Raw genomic sequence first — 22,774 nt, forward strand, 5'->3', positions numbered from 1 at the left:
ACATGGCTAACTCTTATCAAGGCTATCTAGTATGGCCATCATGGACCCTATCTGCCGGGAGAAAAATCTGATGCTAATCCCTAGATAGGCAACAGTTTTTTGATTGACCCATTAACTACTTTGACCCCTTTGATCCTATGGGGATCCAATACATCTTAAAAGGAATCCATATACATTCATGCATGGTATCATCTTCTCTGCCTTCAGTACCTCACCCAGCCTCACCACTTAAGACAGCTTACAAAATGCCCAATCTGTTGAAATGATATCATATAACATTGCTTTGGCCTAAAGGGTGACAGGTCCCTTGGCAAGGGAGTTACAGCAATGAGCTCATGACCACAGAATTCATTCTTTTTCTTTAGTTGATTGGTTGGCTTGCTTTAACTTTCAATGATTTGCTCTATCAAATGTGAGACAGCCATTGTAGTGTAAAAGCAGGATAACCCACTGATTCCTCAGCTAAGATTCCAGCTCACTGCACACAATCTGAAAGTTGGTGTACTATACTCCAAATTTAAAAATGCATATGGGTGTAACTATGCCTGATATGTTAGCCGTGCACCCAAAGCTGAAATAAACTTGTCTGGCAAACTGTGTATTCAAGCTGAATTCATGCCTTTCTTAAACACTCCTAGTAACCAACATGTAGGATTTGTTTCCCTAATATCTTAGATCTACAGTGTTAGAGGTCTTGGTTCTTACTAGTTGTTAATTTGTTGGCCTTTGCTATGCTTTTGGTGACTTCAAGAAGTTGTATATAAATTTAACTCTTTAAACTAGCAATTTGAATGTTTTGATCATTTTTTCTTTATTTTCTTGATTGCATTAAAATGACAATTTGATGTGTTATTCATAGATTTATAGAAACTAGAGGCCATGTTTTTATTATGTTATTTATTAAATAAATGTACTCTAGGACATGTAACCTATACTAAAAAAATATCAAGATACATATTAATTGTGAATGATTGATACCAGAAAGAGAAATAAGGGCTTAGTTGAGGGTAATTCAGTTGAAGTGACATTAGGGCTATGCTAAAAAGTGCGAGAACAAAAGGAACAGTTGAGAAGGTGGGAAAAATGAAGGATATTTCAGATAGATAAAGAAGAAAGAACGTACTTTCTCTATTGCTTACATGCAAACCTTGTTATATGTATAGATGATGGATTTTATAAACAGAATTTCCATTTCTATGTGTTAATTAAGTATTTTGTACAAACCCCTTTCAATATTCCACCTTGATATGAAATTAATACCAAATAGAATATCTTTTAAGGAGCAACAATGGGTCCAATGCATTTTCTCTCCTTGAAACAGCTCTGTTGTAATGTAAAGAAGACTACTATAGTAATTTTGGATGGGTATTTTAAAAAGCAGTTATTGACTGTCAGTAGTATTTATGGTATCCCCAAATGCTTTAGTGGCTCTCTTAAGATGCAAAAATGTGAGGGCAAATAAGCAGCTTTCAGAATAGATACTAATGAAGGCAAGTGAAATACTGTTAGTAGTAGCTTCCTTTGTATAAGTTCTTTAGCTCTCTTAGAAATTCTTCAGGTACCAGAAAAGTAGTAAATATTTACCAATGTTATTTTCAAAAATCCTTCCGTCATTTTCTTTGATCGGTCACATTTGGGGAAGAGGATTATTAAATCTATCTTAAGGTGGCATTTTGAGTAGGAAATAGAAAACCTTTTAGTAGTTACCACTGATGGTATTTTTTAAAATTTTTTATTAAGGTATTATTGATATACACTCTTATGAAGGTTTCACATGAAAAAACAATGTGGTTACTATATTTGCCCATATTATCAAGTCCCCACCCATATCCCAATGCAGTCACTGACCATCAGTGTAGTAAGATGCCACAGATTCACTGTTTGCCTTCTCTGTGCTACACTCTTTTCCCCGTGAACCTCCACACCATGTGTACTAAACATAATACCCCTCAATCCCCATCTCCCTCGCACCCGATCTGCCCTCCCACACCCCTCCCCTTTGGTAACGACTAGTCCCTTCTTGGAGTCAGTGAGTCTGCTAAAGTTTTGTTCCTTCAGTTTTTTCTTTGTTCTTATACTCCACAAATGAGGGAAATCATTTGGCACTTGTCTTTCTCTGCCTGGCTTATTGCACTGAGCATAATATCCTCCAGCTCCATCCATGTTGTTGCAAATGGTAGGATTTGTTTCTTCTCTGGCTGAATAGTATTCCATTGTGTATATGTATCACCTCTTCTTTATTCATTCATCTACTGATAGACACTTAGGTTGCTTCCATTTCTTGGCTATTGTAAATAGTGCTGTGATAAATAGAGGGGTGCATATGCTTTTTTGAGTCTGAGAAGTTGTATTCTTTGGGTAAATTCCAAGGAGTGGGATTCCCAGGTCAAATGGTATTTCTATTTTTAGTTTTTTGAGGAACCTTCATATTGCTTTCCACAGTGGTTGAACTAGCTTGCATTCCCACCAGCAGTGTAGGAGGGTTCCCCTTTCTCCACATCCTCACCAGCATTTGTTGTTCTTAGTCTTTTCGATACTAGCCATCCTTACTGGTATGAGGTGATATCTCATTGTGATTTTAATTTGCATTTCCCAGATGATTAGTGATGTGGAGCATCTTTTCATGTGTCTGTTGGCCATCTGAATTTCTTCTTTGGAGAACTGTCTCTTCATATCCTCCACCCATTTTTTGATTGGGTTATTTGCTTTTTGGGTGTTGTGACATGTGAGTTCTTTATATATTTTGGATGCTAAGCCCTTGTCAGATATGTCATTCACAAATATATTCTTGCATACTGTAGGATGCCTTTTTGTTCTATTGATGGTATCATTTGCTGTACAGAAACATTTTAGTTTGATGTACTCCCATGAGTTCATTTTTGCTTTCATTTCCCTTGCTCAAGGAGATGCGTTCAGGAAGAAGTTACTCATGCTAATATTAAAGAGATTTTTGCCTATGTTGTCTTCTAAGAGTTTTATGGTTTCATGACTTATATCCAGGTCTTTGATCCATTTCAAGTTTACTTTTGGGTATGGGGTTAAACAACAATCCAGTTTCATTCTCCTGTATGTAGCAGTCCAGTTTTGCCAACTCCAGCTGTTGAAGAGGCTGTCATTTCCCCGTTGTATCTCCATGGCTCCTTTATCATATATTAATTGACCATATATGTTTGGGTTAATGTCTGGAGACTGTATTCTGTTCCACTGGTCTGTGGCTCTATTCTCATGTCAGTACCAAATTGTCTTGATTACTGTGGCTTTGTAGTAGAGATTGAAGTCAGGGAGCATAATCCCCCCAGCTTTATTTTTCCTTCTAGGGATTGCTTTGGCCATTTGTGGTCTTTTGTGATTCCATATGAATTTTAGAACATTTTTCTCTAGGTTGTTGAAGAATGCTGTCAGTATTTTGATAGGAATTGCATTGAGTCTGTAGATTGCTTTAGGGAGGATGGCCATTTTGACAATATTAATTCTTCCTATGCATGAGCACAGGATGTGTTTCCATTTATTGGTATCTATTTTAATTTTTCTCATGAGTGTCTTGTAGTTTTCAGAGTATAGGTCTTTCACTTCCTTGGTTAGGTTTATTTATAGGTATTTTATTCTTTTTGATGCAACTGTGAATGGAATTGTTTTCCTGATTTCTCTCTCTGCTAGTTCATTGTTAGTGTATAGGAATGCCACAGACTTCTGCATATTAATTTTGTATCCTGCAACTTTGCTGAATTCAAATATTATATCTAGTAGTTTTGGAGTGCATTCTTTAGGGTTTTTTAAGTACAATATCATGTCATCTGCAAACAGGGACAGTTTAACTTCTTCCTTGTCAATCTGGATGCCTTTTATTTCTTTGTGTTGTCTGATTGACATGGCAAGGACCTCTAGACTATGGTGAACAGAAGTGGGGAGAGTGAGCATCCTTGTCTTGTTCCCAATCTTAAAGGAGAAGCTTTCAGCTTCTCACTGTTAAGCATAATGTTGGCTCTGGGTTTGTCAAATATGGCCTTTATTTTGTTGAGGTACTTGCCTTCTATTCCCATTTTGTTGAGAGTTTTTATCATGAATGGATGTTGAATTTTGTCAAATGCTTTTTCAGCATCTATGGAGATAATCATGTGTATTTTTTCCTTCTTTTTGTTGATGTGGTCGATGATGTTGATGGATTTTCAAATGTGGTACCATCTTTGCATCCCTTGAATAAATCCTATTTGATCATGATGGATGATCCTTTTTTATGTATTTTTGAATTTGGTTTGCTACTATTTTGTTGAGTATTTTTGCATCTATGTTCATCAGGGCTATTGGTCTGTAATTGTCTTTGTTTGTGGTGACTTTGCCTGGTTTTGGTATTATAGTGATGTTGGCCTCATAGAATGAGTTTGGAAGTCTTCCCTCTTCTTCTACACTTTGGAAAACGTTAAGGAGGATGGGTATTAGGTCTTCACTAAATGTTTGATAAAATTCAGTGTTGAAGCCATCTGGTTCAGGAGTTTTGTTCTTAGGTAGTTTTTTCATTACCAGTTCAATTTCATTGCCAGTAATTGGTCTGTTCAGATTTTCTGTTTCTTTCTGGGTAAGACTTGGGGAGGCTGTATTTTTCTAGAATGTTGTCCATTTCTTCTAAGTTATCAATTTTGTTGGCATAAAATTTTTCATAGTATTCTCTAAAAATTCTTTTGTATATCTGTTGTGTCCATAGTGGTTTTTCCTTTCTTATTTCTTATTCTGTTTATGTGTGTAGACTCTCTTTTTTTCTTGATAAGTCTGGCTAGGGGTTTATCTCTTTTGTTTATTTTCTTGAAGAACCAACTCCTACTTTCTATTGTTTTATTCTTCTCAATTTTATTTCTGCTCTAATTTTTATTATGTCCCTCCTTCTACTGACTTGGGCCTCATTTGGTCTTCTGTATCTAGTTTCATTAATTGTGAGTTTATACTGCTTATATGGGATTGTTCTTCTTTCCTGTTGTAGGCCTGTATGGCAATATACTTTCCTTTTAGCATAGCCTTTGCTGCATCCCACAGATTTTGCAGTGTTGAATTATTGTTGTCATTTGTCTCCATATATTGCTTGATCTCTGTTTTTATTTGGTCATTGATCCATTAGTTATTTAGGTTATTTAGGAGCATGTTGTGAAGCCTCCATGTGCTTGTGGAGTTTTTCATTTTCTTTGCATAATTAATTTCTGGTTTCATAACTTTGTGGTCTTGGAAAGTGGTTGGTACAATTTCAATCTTTTTGAAATTACTGAGGCTCTTTTTGTGTCCTAATATATGATCTATATTTGAAAATCTTCCATGTGCACTTGAGAAGAATGTGTACTCTGCTGCTTTTCAGTGTAGAGTTCTGTAGATGTCCATTCCATCCATCTTTTCTAATGTGTTTTTTAGTGCCTCTATCTCCTTACTTATTTTTTGTGTGGTTGATCTGTCCTTCAGAGTGAGTGGAGTGTTGAAGTATCCTAGAATGAATGCATTGCATTCTATTTCCCCCTTTTAATTCTGTTAGTATTTGTTTCACATATGTATGTCCTCCTGTGTTGGGTGCATAGATATTTATAATTGTCATGTCTTCTTGTTAGATTGACCCCTTTATCATTAATTGTCCTTTGTCTCTTGTGACTTTTTTGTTTTGAAGTCTATTTTGTCTGATACAATTACTGCAACTCTGGCATTTTCTCCCTATTAGTTGCATGAAGTATGTTTTTCCATCCCTTCACTTTTAGTTTGTGTATGTCTTTGGGTTTAAAGTGAGTCTCTTCTAGGCAGCATATAGATGGGTTTTGTTTTTTTGTGTGTTTATTTTTTGAGTTATATTTAACTTTTTTTTTGTATCATTAATTTACAATTACTTGAACAATGCTATGGTTACTAGACTCCCCCTATCATCAAGTCCCCCCAACAAACCCCATTACAATCACCACACATCAGTTTAGTAAGATGTTACAGAATCATTACTTGTCTTCTCTGTATATACTGTCTTTCCTGTGTCCCCCCCACTGCTACATTTTGTGTGCTAATTGTAATGCCCCTATTTCCCCCTTATCCCTCCCTTCCCACCCATCCTCCCTAGTCCCTTTCCCTTTGGTAATGTTTAGTCCATTCTTGGGTTCTGTTAGTCTGCAGTCGTTTTGTTCCTTCAGTTTGCTTTATTTTCGTACTACACAGGTGAGTGAAGTCATTTGATACTTGTCTTTCTCTGCCTGGCTTATTTCACTGAGCATAACACCCTCTAGCTCCATCCATGTTGTTGCAAATGGCAGGATTTGTTTTCTTCTTATGGCTGAATAATATTCCTTTGTGTATATGTACCACATCTTCTTTATCCATTCATCTACTGATGGACACTTAGGTTGTTTCCATTTCTTGGCTATTGTAAATAGGGCTATGATAAACATAGGGGTGCATGTGTCTTTTTTAAACTGGACTCCTACATTCTTAGGTTAAATTCCTAGATCAAATGGTACTTCTATTTTTTAGTGTTTTGAGGAACCTCCATACTGCCTTCCACAATGGTTGAACTAGTTTACATTCCCACCAGAAATGTAGGAGGGTTCCCCTTTCCCCACATTCTCCCCAATGTTTGTTATTGTTTGTCATTTGGATGGTGGCCATCCTAACTGGTGTGAGGTGATATCTCATTATGGCTTTAATTTACATTTCTCTGATGATTAGCGATGTGGAGCATCTTTTCATGTGCCTGTTGGACATCTGAATTTCTTTGGAGAAGTGTCTGCTCAACTCCTCTGCCCATTTTTTAATTGGCTTATTTGCTTTCTATTTGTTGAGGTGCATGAGCTCTTTATATAATTTGGATGTCAACACCTTATCAAATATGTCATTTCTGAATATGTTATCCCATACTGTAGGATGTCTTTTTGTTCTACTGATGGTGTCCTTTGCTATACAGAAGCTTTTTAGTTTGGTATAGTCCCACTTGTTCATTTTTGCTTTTGTTTCCCTTGCCAGGGAGATATGTTCATGAAGAAGTTGCTCATGTTTATGTCCAAGAGTTGCCTATGTTTCTTTCTAAGAGTTTTATGGTTTCATGACTTATATTCAGTTCTTTGATCCATTTTGAGTTTACTTTTGTGTATGGAGTTAGACAATAATCCAGTTTCATTCTCTTACATTTAGCTGTCCAGTTTTGCCTATACCAGCTGTTGAAGAGGCTGTCATCTTCCCACTGTATATCCATGGCTCTGTTATCATATATTAGTTGGCCACATATGCTTGAGTTTATATCTGGTCTCTCTATCCTTTTCCACTGGTCTATGGGTCTGTTCTTGTGCCAGTACCAAATTATCTTGATTACTGTGTCTTTGTAGTAGAGCTTGAAGTCAGGGAGCATAATTCCCCCAGCTTTATTCTTCCTTCTCAGAATTGCTTTGGCTATTCACAGTCTTTTGTAGTTCCATATGAATATTACAGCTATTTGCTCTAGTTCATTGAAGAATGCTGTAGGTGTTTTGATAGGGATTTCATTGAATCTGTAGATTGCTTTAGGCAGTATGGCTGTTTTGACAATATTAATTCTTCCTAACCAACAGAATGGCATGGATTTCCAGTTATTAGTGTGCTCTTGAATTTCTCTTAGGAGTGTCTTGTAGTTTTCAGGGTATAGGTCTTTCACTTCCTTGGTTAGGTTTATTCCTAGGTATTTTATTCTTTTTGGTTCACTTGTGAATGGAATTGTTTTCCTGATTTCTCTTTCTGCTAGCTCATCGTTAGTGTATAGGAAAGCAACAGATTTCTGTGTATTAATTTTGTATCCTGCAACTTTGCTGAATTCAGATATTATTTCTAGTAGTTTTGGACTGGATTCTTTAGGGTTTGTTAGGTACAATATCATGTCATCTGCAAACAGTGACAGTTTGACTTCTTCCTAACCAATATGGATGCCTTTTATTTCTTTGTTTTGTTTGACTGCTGTGGCTAGGACCTCCAGTACTATGTTGAATAAAAGTGGGGAGAGTGGGCATCCTTGTCTTGTTCCCAATCTTAAAGGAAAAGCTTTCAGCTTCTCGCTGTTAGGCATAATGTTGGCTGTAGGTTTGTCATAAATGGCCTTTATTATGTTGAGTTACTTGCCTTCTAGACCCATTTTGTTGAGAATTTTTATCATGAATGGATGTTGAGTCTTGCCAAATGCTTTTTCAGTATGTATGGAGATGATTGTGTGGTTTTTGTCCTTCTTTTTGTTGATGTAGTGGATGATGTTGATGGATTTTTTATTGTTGTACCACCCTTGCATTCCTGGGATGAATCCCACTCGATCATGATGGATGATCTTTTTCATATATTTTTAAATTCAGTTTGGTAATATTTTGTTGAGTATTTTTGCATCTATGTTCATCAGGGATATTGGTCTGTAATTTTCTTTTCTTGTTGTGTCTTTGCCTGGTTTTGGTATTAGAGTAATGCTGGTCTCATAGAATGAGTTTGGGATTATTCCCTCCTCTTCTACTTTTTGGAAAACTTTAAGGAGGATGGGTATTAGGTCTTCACTAAATGTTTGATAAAATTCAGCAGTGAAACCATCTGGTTGAGAGGTTTTGTTCTTAGGTAGGTTTTTGATTACCAGTTCCATTTTGTTACTGGTAATTGGTCTTTTCAGATTTCTGTTTCTTCCTTTGTCAGACTTGGGAAGTTCTATTCTTCTAGAAACTTGTCTATTTCTTCTAGGTTATCCCTTTTCTTAGCATATAATTTTTCTTAGTATTCTGTCATAGTTCTTTGTATTTCTGTGGTGTCTGTAGTGATTTTTCCTTCCTCATTTCTGACTCTGTTTATGGGTGTAGACTCTCTTGAGAAGTCTGGCTAGGGGTTTATCTATTTTGTTGATTTTCTAGAAGAACTAGCTCCTGCTTTCATTGATTCTTTCTATTATTTTATTCTCCTCAATTCTATTTATTTCTGCTCTAGTCTTTATTATGTCTGTCCTTCTACTGATTTTGGGCCTCATTTATTCTTCTTTGTCTACTTTTGTTAATTGTGAATTTAGAATCTTCATTTGGGATTGTTCTTCTCTCCTGAGGTAGGTCTGTTTTATAATATACTTTCCTCTTAGCATGACCTTCATTGCATCCCACAGATTTTGTGTTGTTGAATTATTGTTGTCATTTGTCTCCGCATATTGCTTGATCTCTGTTTTTATTTGGTCATTGATCCATTGATTATTTAGGAGCATGTTATTAAGCCTCCATGTGTTTGTGGGCTTTTTCATTTTCTTTGTGTAATTTATTTCTAGCTTCATACCTTTGTGATCTGAGAAACTGGTTGGTACAATTTCAATCTTTTTGAATTTACCAAGGCTCTTTTTGTGTCCTAGTGTATGATCTATTCTTGAAAATGTTTTATGTGCACTTGAGAAGAATGTATATCCTGTTGCTTTTGGATAGAGTGTTCTGTAGATGTCCATTATGTCCATCTGTTCTCATATTTTGTTCAGTGCCTCTGTGTCTTTACTTAATTTCTGTCTCTTTGGTCTGTCCTTTGGAGTGAGTGGTGTGTTGAAGTCTCCTAAAATAAATGTATTGCATTCTATTCCCCCCTTTAATTCTGTTAGTATATGTTTCACGTATGTAGGTATTTCTGTGTTGGGTGCCTAGATATTTATAATAGTTATATCCTCTTGTTGGACTAACTCTTTTATCATTATGTAATGTCCTCTTTTGTCTCTTGTTACTTTCTTTGTTTTGAAGTCTATTTTGTCTGATACAAGTACTGCACCTCCTGCTTTTTTCTCCCTATTAGTTGCATGAAATATCTTTTTCCATCCCTTTACTTTCAGTCTGTGTATGTTTTTGGTTTGAAGTGAGTCTCTTGTAGGCAGCATATAGATGGGTCTTGTTTTTTCATCCATTCAGTAACTCTATGTCTTTTGATTGTTGCATTCACACCATTTACATTTAGGGTGAATATCGATATGTATGTACTTATTGCCATTGCAGACTTTAGATTTGTGTTACGAAAGGTTCCAGGGTAATTCCTTACTATCTAACAGTCTAATATAACTCAATTTGTATGCTATTACAAATACTATGTAAAGGTTTTGGTTTTTTCCCCTCCTTTTTCTTCCTCCTCCATGCTTTGTATGTTATGAATCATATTCTGTCACCCTTGGGTGACATCTATTTAGCCTTAGGAATACTTCCATATATAGGAGTTCCTCCAAAATGCACTGTAGAGGTGGTTTGTGGGAGGTAAATTCTTTCAGCTCTTGCTGATCTGGAAATTGTTTAATCCCTCCTTCAATTTTCTATGATAACCTTGCCAGATAAAGTATTCTTGGTTCAATGCCTTTGTGCTTCATTGCATTAAATATATAATGGCACTCCCTCTGGCCTGTGAAGTTTCTGCTGAGAAGTCTAATGTTAGCCTGATGGTCTTTCCTTTGTATATGATCTTATTTCTCTCTCTGGCTGCTTTTAATAGTCTGTCCTTATCCTTGATCTTTGCCATTTTAATTACTGTATGTCTTAGTGTTGTCTTCCTTGGGTCCCTTGTGTTGGGAGATCTGTGCATCTCCGTGGCCTGAGAGACTATCTCCTACCCCAGACTGGGGAAATTTTCAGCAATTACCTCCTCAAAGATACTTTGTATCCCTTTTTCTCTCTTCTTCTTCTTCTGGTACTCCTATAATGCAAATATTGTTCCATTTGGATTGGTCATACAATTCTCTCAATATTCTTTCATTCTTAGAGATCCTTTTTTCTCTCTGTGCCTCAGCTTCTTTGTATTCTTCTTCTCTAGTTTCTATTTCATTTATTCTCTCCTCCACCATATCTAATCTGCTTTTAATGCCTTCCGTTGCTCTCTTCAATGATTGCTTCTCTGACCAGAGTTCATTCCTGAGTTCTTGAATATTTTTCTGTACCCCCTGAGCATGTTAATGATTTTTATTTTGAAATCCATTTCAGGAAGATTCATGAGGTTAATGTTATTTAAATCTTTCTTGGGAGTTTTTTTCAAAATTTTTCTTTGAACCAGGTTCATTCGGTGGTTCATATTTGTATGTGGCACCCTCTAGTGCCCAGAAGCTCTACTCTCTGGAGTTGCTCAGTCCCTAAAATAATGTCAGGTTTCCCAGGGGAGTGGTATTGGTGCCTGAGGGGAGAAAAGAGCTGTTTCCTGCTCCCTGGATGCTATGCCTATCTTTACTGCCTGAACCAGTGGGCCAAGCACATGGGTGTTAGCTTCTGTGTTTTGCATTTGTTGTTGCTGTAGACAGATCTTCCCTCTGGCTGGCCTAACACCAGGGTAGGGTTTGCCGGTTTGCAAGCCAGGTGGAGCTGGCTGGGAGAAAAGCACAATAGGCTGCATATCATGGAGGGGGTTCTTGGAGCTGTGTAGCCAGCCAGGGAGCTCAGGCACCTGAAAATCGTGAAAGCTCCCAACCTGCTGGGCAGAGTGTACCCAGACAATTTTGTCTACCTGTTGTTTCTCCTGAGTAATAAGCCTTGCTCCTTTAGCAGCCCTCTTGCTGTTAGGAAGTCTCTCAGACTCTCTGCCTTTCTTTTGTCCCAGAGCAGCCAGATATGGATTCCTGCTTTCCACAATTGGCTGGAATCTCAGTCTCTCCAGGAATTCTGCCTGTCTTAGCTTTCCAACTCCCTAATTAGGAGAGTACCATGCAAGCACCATGAAGTGTAGGTTTGTACTCCCAGAGTAGATCTCCAGAGTTAGGTATTCTGCAGTCCTAGGCTTCCACTCCCTCCCTGCTCTGTATCTCTTCCTCCTGCCAGTGATCTGGGGTGGGGGAAGGGCTTGGGTCCCACTGGGCCAAGTCTTTGGTATATTACCCTGTTCCGTGAGGTTTATTCTTTTCTCCAGGTGTATGCAGTTTGGCCCAGTCCTCCTTCCTTGTGCTCTTTCAGGATTAGTTGTATTAATTATATTTTTTTATTATATGCAGTTTTAGGAGGAAGCTTCTGTCTCACTTCTCATGCTACCATCTTTAATTCTCTTGAAATCTACATCCCCATTGGTGGTATTGCTTGATAGTATTATTACCATTACAGTTGACAAAATACACGTGATAAATTTGCATAGTTTATGTGGGTTCCCAAAATAGTTGAAAGAAATTAAAATATGTGAAATTTAGTGTGTATTGGCAGTTCAAATGAACTATATAAAACTTTAATGATTAAGTTAGCTTTAATAGAGGCACAAAAGATGCTTAATTTCTTATAAAAAAGTTATGAAATGTTCATTGTAACATGTTTTCATTTGAGATCAGACTGAAAAAAAAAAGCAGCCTGTGTACATTAATAAACTGTTCTGGAATGTGTTATTCAGCCCAACAGACAAATAATAGAGGAAGTAAAACAATTGTAATTATTTACATGTATAGTGTACTATGTATTTGAAAAGATTTGATGTACTGAATATAACTTTACTATATAGTAAGTAATAAGCCTATGAATTTTTTTCAATTAACATGAGGAAAATATTTTAATATTATTATTTAAATCACTATTTATTTTCTTAGTGTATGTGTTATCTATTTCTGGCAAGATATTTTATCCTTTTTGTTTTAAAACATTTCTCAATATGGCTTTTTATTTGTGCATTTTCCATATTGGACTTTCAAATTTATGCATTAATATAAACTACCTAGGATTTGGTTTTTTATGGATTAAATTTTTACTAATTATCGTAAATAAAGACATTAAACCAATATTCAGTAGTCATGCATAAAAATAAACAGATTTTAAAATAATTGCATTATAAATTCTAACATTAAAAAAGAAAAATATTACTGGTCAAACAGCAATATCTAACTAACTAGTATTTATAAGATACATACCTAAAATAAAGATGTGGCAAATGTATATCAAAACTGAAAACAAGAATCATGGCATTAAACTTTATTTTCGCAAAAAATATTTGGCAGAAAAAATTAAATTTTTTCTGATGACAAAAGATAAAATTTATACTTACAACTTCAAACATTTATTTCAATAATTGCCTTTGCATTAAAATGAATATGGTGAGAGTTCTAACTACACAAAACTGGGGAAAATGCTTTGTTTTAATTAGTCTTATTAATTGTATTTCTAATAGCCCAATGGAGTAAAATATGAAGTTATTAAAATATAAATTTAAAATTAGTCTAGATCTTAGTATCAATCAAATTTATTAGCTTATCATAAATATGTATTTTAAACTAATATATATTTATAAAAATAATTTCATAAATTCACAAAGAAAAAATCTGTATGTTCTAAAAAAGGCAATTATACATAATCTATAGCAACAATAAGAAATGAGAAGTAGATGTAAAAAATAATTAAAATTAAAAATAAATATAAAAACTGAAAGCTAAAGAGTCAAAAATCTACAAAGGATTAACATGTATCTGTATCTTATTTTTCTTGCAGCAGGAGGGATCAAACTAGATATCTGCTTCCAGCACTGGGAAGAATTATGTAAAGGGAGGGAACTTGACTAGAACAAGTAAATATCATAGAAGACTCTTGTTAAGATACTGTTATAATTATACCACACAGAAATAAGGTGGACACAGAGAGGGATAGCATGGCATTATGGGCAGATGGCAATTATAGCACGGGAACTAAGATATCTTACCCTGGTCCAGCCTAGCAATGTATACCTGAGAGTCAAAGATAAGGACAGACCTTTAGCTGAGACTTACGTGATTCCAGTTTAGTGACTATTTCTGTATTCCAGCAAGAAGAGTACGAAATGTTCCATTTCTGAGAGTTCCTTCAACTGGGAACTGTACAGATTAAGAAGAAATAACTAGTCTATGTCAGAGACTACCACACAAAATTGGTGATAAGCTACCTCATAGTTAAAGGTTAGTAAAAATGAAAAACTACGTATTTAGATCCCCAAATACTATAGCTGTTTGAACTGCCAGATACAGATTATAAATCAGCCATGTTAAAATGCTTAAAGAACTTTTTTTATAATCTCATGGATGGGCTAAAAAGGATGCACTCTTATTAATAAAGAGAAACATTAAATAGAAAAGTACTTGAAACTTCTAAAAATGAGAAATGTTGAAATTAAATAAAAAAGAATATATTAACTAGTACATTAGAATCAGCCAGAGAGAGTTAATAAACTGAAGGATTGATCACAGCAATTTTCCCAGAAAACATTACAGAAAAGACAAGAAAATTAATTAACTAGTTTGTTTATGTGCAAAACTATAGTTACAAATTGGACCTACAATTAGTATTAACACTCAATGGGGCAAAACTCTTTTTGCTATCTTTCTTCAGTCTTGGATTCTTTTCAATCTTTTATTTCATATTCAATTTAGCATATACTTTTCAGGTTTTATTTTAAAATGCTGTTATTATGTTGCTTGGAATTATGAAAAATTGGTAGATTAATCTGAAGGAAATTGGCATCTTCACAATATGAAATTACCTATTCCCATAACACATTATGTAGTTCCATTTTTGTTGTTCACTTGGTGTCTGACAAATTTCTGTAGTACTCTCATGTAGGTCTTAACAGATATTTTAGTAATATTACATATTTTATTTTAAATAGAGTAAATTTTAAAAAATTAGATTCTATAACTGCTTACTGCTAAAACGGATAAAATAGACTTCCTTTTTTTCTCATTTATCATATATCTGGCCACCCACTTAACGAGTTCTTTTTCCTTTTAAATAAGCAGAGCTGATATATATATACACACACATATATATTCTGATGTATAAATCTGTATTTAGCTATCTATATGTAACTTCTTATTTATGCAAGTGTGTCCACATATGTACAGATTTCTTTTTTCTTCTTTCTATATACAAACAAACTCAAAACCCTTTAGGAGTCTCTAATGAGAGTAAAAAGATAAAAACGTAAGTAATAGTTGTGAAACACTAACAATATCAAATAATTTTCAGAACAAACTGCTTTAAGTTTCAAAAAAAATTTTTTAATGGTGAAATTAGGAGCAGATCAAAACCAGAGTAACCGTCAAGCTAGGGACTTTACTTTGTTTCCTAATGCCATTCTTCCCACCATTCTGTTCTACCTCCTTAGGAAAAAGCAAAAAAAATGGTTAGGCACCAGTTACGCCATTCAGCATCACTGACTTAGGAGAATTCTCAAAGGAAATCTACCCTGTGGTAAAACTAGACAGAGACAGAGCACTGGCACGAGAGTCTTAGCTGTTTCCTCACCCGGTGGCTTATTGCCCTGTGGTATTGCATGAGCAGAACTTGTATTTACTTTTAAATGTAAATTTCTCCTTTTGCTTGTAGCCATGGGAGATGTACTAAGGATGTTCTTATATTATTAGAATATCATTGGTTCTTTCAGTCAGGGGTAGAATTTCAAAGTAGGAAAATTTTCTTTTCTATGCATAACCTTCTCCGTAACATTTGTCCTCTACCTCCCTTTCTGCTCTCAATATTTCTATGATCTCAATAGAAAAACCAATTTACTGGATTGTAAATGATAATATGAGTCAGGAAAAAATCTTATTTTCACATTATATGAATTTTATATAGGTGTGTCTGTGTGCAAAGATCTGGTAAAGCATAGAAATGGTTTTACATTGCACTCTTAATTGTTTAAATGCACAATACTGTTGTCTACCATGCCTCGATCATATGTATGGTTCCTGGCCACCTTTCCAACTGCTTCATGTCATTCAATTTTCACCCCTACTCTTGGCATATATCTTTTCTATATACTCTCTATTAGCTTCCAGTAAATATGAGGTCCTTTTCCTTCCCTGGTTTTGATTGATGACTCTTTGTTACCTGTCAGATCTTAATCTAAATATCCTCTTGGTAAGGCCAATCTCAATCATCCAATCCAAAGTTCTTTCTGCTTAGTTTTAATGTAGTATCCTGCTTTTATTGCTTTGTTTTCCCTAAGATAATTCTGTATAACCTATACTATCTTTGTCTATTTGCTTTTACTTGTCATCCTTTACTTTAAGGCAAGCACCATAGGATCACACAGATATTGTCCATCCTGGATAAAATTGTAAGCTTAGCACACAATACTATGCCTAATGCTAAGTGACCCCTAATTAAGATTTGTTGAATTATTAAATTAAACCTTAAAATAATGGAATTTTCAGGCACTGTGGTAAAAACACTTGTTGCACCTCACTTTTTCTAATTCCCTTCAAATTATACTACAAAAGTAATTGTTTATTCCAAAAGTCAGCTCTTTAAAATTAAAATTGTTTTAGTATAGGGAAAAGAAAGGAAATAAAGTGGAAATTAGTGAAATAAGTCCCTCTTACTCTCAACACCTAAAAGATGGAAATGCTGTAGGCTTCATTAAAGCAATTGCAAAATTTTATATATAATTCTTTAATAAAATGATCTTTTAAGAGTCCTCAACAAAGTTATTGAGGCAAAATCTGAATAGAGATGAGCATTAGTAAAAGTATTACATTTATTCTAAAAATAATAAAACAGGTTGAAAATGTTTAATGTAGTTATGTTAATGCCCCAGTTTTTAATTACAGAATTATACTTCCCAAATTTGTGCCTGCACTTCTTAGCTATTTATCTAGAAACAAGTAATTGATAACTCCAGAATAATATATTCTGCAACAGAATAATGTCCTACCTTAGTACACTTTTGTCAAGTAGGCATAAGAAATGATTAAACTCATAGAATAGGATGGATTTTTAGTTGATTTTTGGAGAATTTAAGTTACAATTATTCAGTTTTCCTTCCTTCCAAAAATATAAAAGAAAGAGAAATCAACATTCCCATAAGGGGAGAGTACTTCAGTTGATGTGGTACGATATTGTGACTAACTGAAGGTTTTGGAGAAAATAAAAACCCAACAATTTAGAATATAACTGAAGATGCAAGTCACCTCATACATACCTGAAAATATATTCAAGGTCATGCTACTAGTTCTGACAATATAGGTCATATGAACGTAGACATTTGTCATTTAGCATAGACAACATTATCTAACTGAACCGATGAGGCTGCAAATAAAGATAATTGAAGTTTTAATTGCAGTGCTGCGGTACTTAAGCAGAATTAACTGTAACCTAGGAAACCACTGACATTTAGATAAGAGAAATAGTAAACTCTATACTGAAAGAAATAATGGGAGTAAAATTTATTTTAAGATGAAAAGCAGGAGCCAGGAAGATACAGATGTAAATTACAAATTGAACACAAACATAAGCAGCCTTTGGTTTGTTGTGCATGGGAGAGAGGTTTTAAAAATTAAATCTCCAAAGAAATCTACATTTACAAAGGATTTTTAAGCTTACTTTATATTTTGCCTAATCTCTTCTTTCTTGGTTAGGAAAGAAAGAAGCTATGGTGCATGTGTAACACAGACTGGTGATTGGGTTTGATTCTCAACTCAGGTTCTGTTACTAGTTGTGCTGCCTTAAGGATGTGGTTAACTATTGTAAACATCAGTTTTCTTCTGTATAAATTATGGATAATGACTTCTGGTGAAAAAGATGGTGGAGTAAAAAGGCAAAGCACAAACCCTCTCCCACGTACACACCAAGGAATCAACTACAGCAAGGACAATTAACTCTGAATGTGACCTGAAGACTGCAGAACCGACCACTACACCTGGTGAAGAGTGTCTTGTAGTTACCCACACAGAGAAGGGTAAAGTGAAAGAGCCAAGAATGAGTGGGACCCAAGCCCTTCCCCGATCCCAGCCTACAAAAGGGGGGAAGATGAAAGGAGCAGGGAGGGGATAAGTGCTCAGGAACTCTGCACACCTGGCCCTGGAGATCTGCTCTGCAACCACAAGTCCGCATTGTACAGGGCTTTTCTATTAATGGAGCTAGACACCAGGGAGAGTCGGAGCACTCTGGGAGGCTGAGACTCCTGCCACTTGAGTGGGACAGACATGCTCCATTGATCCCACAATGACCCAACACAGAAGTGGCAGTTTGAAAGATTTAACCAGCAATGGAAAGGGTGGCAGAGGGGTGGGAGTTGGATGGAACTCTCTCTTAAGAAGAAAGGGCACGTGGATGGCATCCCTCAGCCCAGCTGGTTGGGTTTGTGCTGGGAGCTAGCTCCAAATACTACATCCACCTTGGAGGCATCTCAGCCTGGAGGGACTTCGCTGAACATTCGCCCATCAACCAGGCCCACTCTGCCCAGCAGCAGTCAGATTTTGCTGCCTGGCAACTGGAGGGAGGCTTTGCAGGATCGCCATTTTTACAATATTAATTCTTCCTAGCCAAGAGCTGGGATGAGTTTCCATTTGTTAGTGTCCTCTTTAATTTCTCTTAAGAGTGTCTTGTAGTTTTCAGGGTATAGGTCTTTCACTTCCTTGGTAAGGTTTATTCCTAGGTATTTTATTATTTTTGATGTAATTGTGAATGGAACTTTTTTTCCTGATTTCTCTTTCTGTTAGTTCATTGTTAGTGTATAGGAAAGCAACAGATTTCTGTATATTAATTTTGTATCCTGCAACTTTGCTGAATTCAGATATTGGTTCTAGTAGTCTTGGAGTGGAGTCTTTAGGGTTTTTTATGTACAGTATCATGACATCTACAAATAGTGACAGTTTGACTTCTTTACCAATCTGGATACCTTGTATTTCTTTGTTTTATCTGATTGCCGTGGCTAGGACCTCCAGTACTATTTTGAATAACAGTGGGGAGAGTGGGCATCCCTGTCTAGTTCCCGATCTTAGAGGAAAGGCTTTCAGCTTCTCGCTGTTAAGTATGATGCTGGCTGTGGGTTTGTCATATATGGCCTTTACTATGTTGAGGTACTTGCCCTCTATACCCATTTTGGTCAGAGTTTTTATCATGAATGGATGTTGACTTTTGTCCAATGCTTTTTTAGCATCTGTGGAGATGATCATGTGATTTTTGTTCTTTTTGTTGATGTGGTGGATGATGTTGATGGATTTTCAAATGTTGTACCATCCTTGCATCCCTGAGATGAATTGCACTTGACCATGGTGTATGATCTTCTTGATGTATTTTTGAATTCGGTTTGCTAATATTTTGTTGAGTGTTTTTGCATCTATGTTCATCAGGGATATTGGTCTGTAATTTTCTATTTTGGTGGGGTCTTTGCCTGGTTTTGGTATTAAGGTGATGCTGGCTTCATAGAATGAGTTTGGAATTATTCCCTCCTCTTCTATTTATTGGAAAATTTTAAGGAGAATCAGTATTATATCTTCTCTATATGTCTGATCAAATTTAGCGATGAATCCTTCTGGCATGGGGGTTTTGTTCTTGGGTAGTTTTTTGATTACTGCTTCAATTTCGTTGCTGGTAATTAGTCTGTTTAGATTTTCTGTTTCTTCCTTGGTCAGTCTTGGAAGGTTGTATTTTTCTAGGAAGTTGTCCATTTCTTCTAGGTTTTCCAGCTTGTTAGCATATAGATTTTCATAGTATTCTCTAATAATTCTTTGTATTTCTGTGGGGTCCGTCATGATTTTTCCTTTCTCATTTCTGATTCTCTTGATGTGTGTTGATTCTCTTTTTCTCTTAATAAGTCTGGCTAGGGACTTATCTATTTTGTTTATTTTCTCAAAGAACCAGCTCTTGGTTTTGTTGATTTTTTCTATTGTTTTATTCTTCTCAATTTTATTTATTTCTTCTCTGATTTTTATTATGTCCTTCCTTCTGCTGACTTTGGGCCTCATTTGTTCTTCTTTTTCCAATCTCAATAATTGTGACTTTAGACTATTAATTTGGGATTGTTCTTCCTTCTTTAAATAGGCCTGGATTGCTATATACTCTCCTGTTAGAACTGCCTTCGCTGTGTCCCACAGAAGTTGGGGTTTTGTGTTGTTGCTGTCATTTGTCTCCATAAATTGCTTGATCTCTATTTTAATTTGGTCATTGATTCATTGATTATTTAGGAGCATGTTGTTAAGCCTCCATGTGTTTGTGAGCCTTTTTGTTTTCTTTGTACAATTTATTTCTAGTTTTATACCTTTGTGATCTGACAAATTGGATGGTAGAATTTCAATCTTTTTGACTATACTGAGGCTCCTTTTGTGGCCTAGTATGTAGTCTATTCTGGAAAATATTCCATGTGCACTTGAGAAGAATGTGTACCCTGCTGCTTTTGGGTGTAGAGTTCTGCAGATGTCTGTTAGGTCTATCTGTTCTAGTGTGTTGTTCAGTGCCTCTGTGTCCTTACTTATTTTCTGTCTGGTGGATCTGTCCTTTGGAGTGAGTGGTGTGTTGAAGTCTCCTAGAACAAATGCATTGCATTCTATTTCCTCCTCTAATTCTGTTAGTATTTCTTTCACATATGTTGATGCCCCTGTATTGGGTGCATATATATTTATAATGGTTATATCCTCTTGTTGGACTGACCCCTTTAACATTATGTAATGTCCTTCTTTATCTCTTGGTACTTTCTTTGTTTTGAAGTCTATTTTGTCTGATACAAGTACTGCAACACCTGCTTTTTTCTCCCTATTGTTTGCATGAAGTATCTTCTTCCATCCCTTGACTTTTAGTCTGTGTGTGTCTTTGGGTTTGAGGTGTGTCTCTTCTAAGCAGCATATAGATGGGTCTTGCTTTTTTATCCATTCTATTACTCTGTGTCTGTTGATTGGTACATTCAGTCCATTTATATTTAGGATGATTACTGAAAGATATGTACTTATTGCCATTGCAGGCTTTAGTTTTGTGGTTACCAAAGGTTCAAGGGTAGCTTCTTTACTATCTAATCATCTAATTTAACTCATTTATTAAGCTATTATAAACACAGTCTGATGATTCTTTATTTCTCTCCCTTCTTATTCCTCCTCCTCCATTCTTTATATGTTAGGTGTTTTAATCTGTACTCTTTTGTGTTTTCTTTGACTGCTTTTGTGCATAGTTGATTTTATTTTTTTGCCTTTAGTTAGTATTTTGTTGGTCTGCTTTCTTTGCTGTGATTTAATTTTTTCTGGTAACATCTATTTAGCCTTAGGAGTGCTTCCATCTAGAGCAGTCTCTTTGAAATATCCTGTAGAGGTGGTTTGTGGGAGGCAAATTCCTTCAACTTTTGCTTGTCTGGGAATTGTTTAATCCCTCCTTCATATTTAAATGATAACCATGCTGGATACAGTATTCTTGGTTCAAGGCCCTTCTGTTTCATTGCATTAAATATATCATGCCATTCTCTTCTGGCCTGTAAGGTTTCTGTTGAGAAGTCTGATGATAGCCTGATGGGTTTTCTTTTGTAGGTGACCTTTTTTCTCTCTCCGGCTGCCTTTAATACTCTGTCTTTGTCTTTGATCTTTGCCATTTTAATTATTATATGTCTTGGTGTTGTCCTCCTTGGGTCCCTTCTGTTGGGAGATCTGTGGGCTTCCATTGTCTGAGAGATTATTTCCTCCCCCAGTTTAGGGAAGTTTTCAGCAATTATTTCTTCAAAGACACTTTCTATCCCTTTTTCTCTCCCTTCTTCTGCTGATATCCCTATAATTCAAATATTGTTGCATTTGGATTAGTCACACAGTTCTCTTAATATTTTTTCATTCCTGGAGATTCTTTTATCTCTCTCTGCCTCAGCTTCTCTGTATTCCTGTTCTCTAATTTCTATTCCATTAATGGTCTCTTGCACCTCATCCAGTCTGCTCTTAAGTCCTTCCAGAGATTGTTTTATTTCTGTATTCTCCTTCCCAACTTGATCCTTTAGCTCTTGCATATTTCTCTGCAGGTTCAGCATCATGGTTATGACCTTTATTTTGAATTCTTTTTCAGGAAGATTGGTTACGTCTGTCTCCCTCCCCAAGTCCTCTTTCAGGGGTTGTCTGGGTGATTCTGGACTGGATCAAATTCTTCTGCCTTTTCATAGCAATAGAGGTAGTTGTAGGCAGGTAGCATGTGTGTTAGCTGGGAGAACAAAGTCCCTTCCTACTTGCTGGTTGCCTTGTCCTTCTCCGCTGCCTGTGCCGGTTACCCACACACTAGGAGCAGCCCTCGGGGCAGCCCAGAGCCCTGCGGGGAGAGGCAGGTGCACTGTGTGTGCTCTCCTGCGAGAACGGTGCCCCTTCGCACCTTTGCCTGTGCAGGGCAGCTGCTCACCAGTGGCGACCCCAGGTCTGGCCCGGGTAGCTGCTCGCTGGGAAGAGGCTCTGGGTGGCCACTGTGGGCATGACCGCTGCCAGGCTGCTCTGCTGGGGCTGTGCGGGAGGGGGAATGAACTGCAGGCTGTTTATTGCAGTGAGGGGCTTCAGAGCAGTGCTGCCACCCAGGGGGTTAGGGTACCTGATGTTCCCTGGGATTCCCAGCTGCTGGGCTGAGAGTGCCAGGATGATTCTGTCCAGCTGTGAAGCCCCTGTCCCTTTAAGACATTCAAAAAGCACTCGCTTTTCTTTTGTTCTGGAGGAGCCGGCTACTGGGATTTTACTTTTCCGTTTCCCTAATATCCAGCACACCGTGCAATGTATGTCTGGGCTCCCAGTGTGGATTACTAGGGCTGGGTATTTAGCAGTCCTGGGCTCCCACTCCCTTCCCGCTCTGACTCCTCTTCTCCCACCAGTGAGCTGGGATGGGGGAAGTGCTCATGTCCCACCGGGCTGTGGCTTGTTCTTACCCCCTTTGTGAGGTGCTGAGTTCTTACAAGTGTAGATGTAGCCTGGCTGTTGTACTGTATCCTCTGGTCTCTCTGTTAGGCTTAGTTTTATTTGTTGTATTTTAAAAAATATATATGGTTTTGGGAGGAGATTTCTGCTGCCCTACTCACGCCATCTTCCCCCTCCTCCTCATTGTCTCTTTTAAAAGCATTAATTGCCTCTGGCAATAGCCATCCAATACCATTGTCTTTATAATTACTACTTCCCCATATTTCTCAAATG

General features: G+C 36.5%; 1 protein-coding gene across 1 annotated transcript in view; it reads left to right on the forward strand.

Annotated features, from left to right (window-relative positions):
- The window catches only part of LOC118969226 (uncharacterized), a 91,471-nt gene that overhangs the window by 55,424 nt on the left and 13,273 nt on the right, over positions 1-22,774 (forward strand). The gene's annotated exons all lie outside the window — the stretch shown is intronic.

The sequence above is a fragment of the Manis javanica genome, chromosome 7, assembly GCF_040802235.1.
Source record: "Manis javanica isolate MJ-LG chromosome 7, MJ_LKY, whole genome shotgun sequence".
Taxonomy (NCBI): domain Eukaryota; kingdom Metazoa; phylum Chordata; class Mammalia; order Pholidota; family Manidae; genus Manis; species Manis javanica.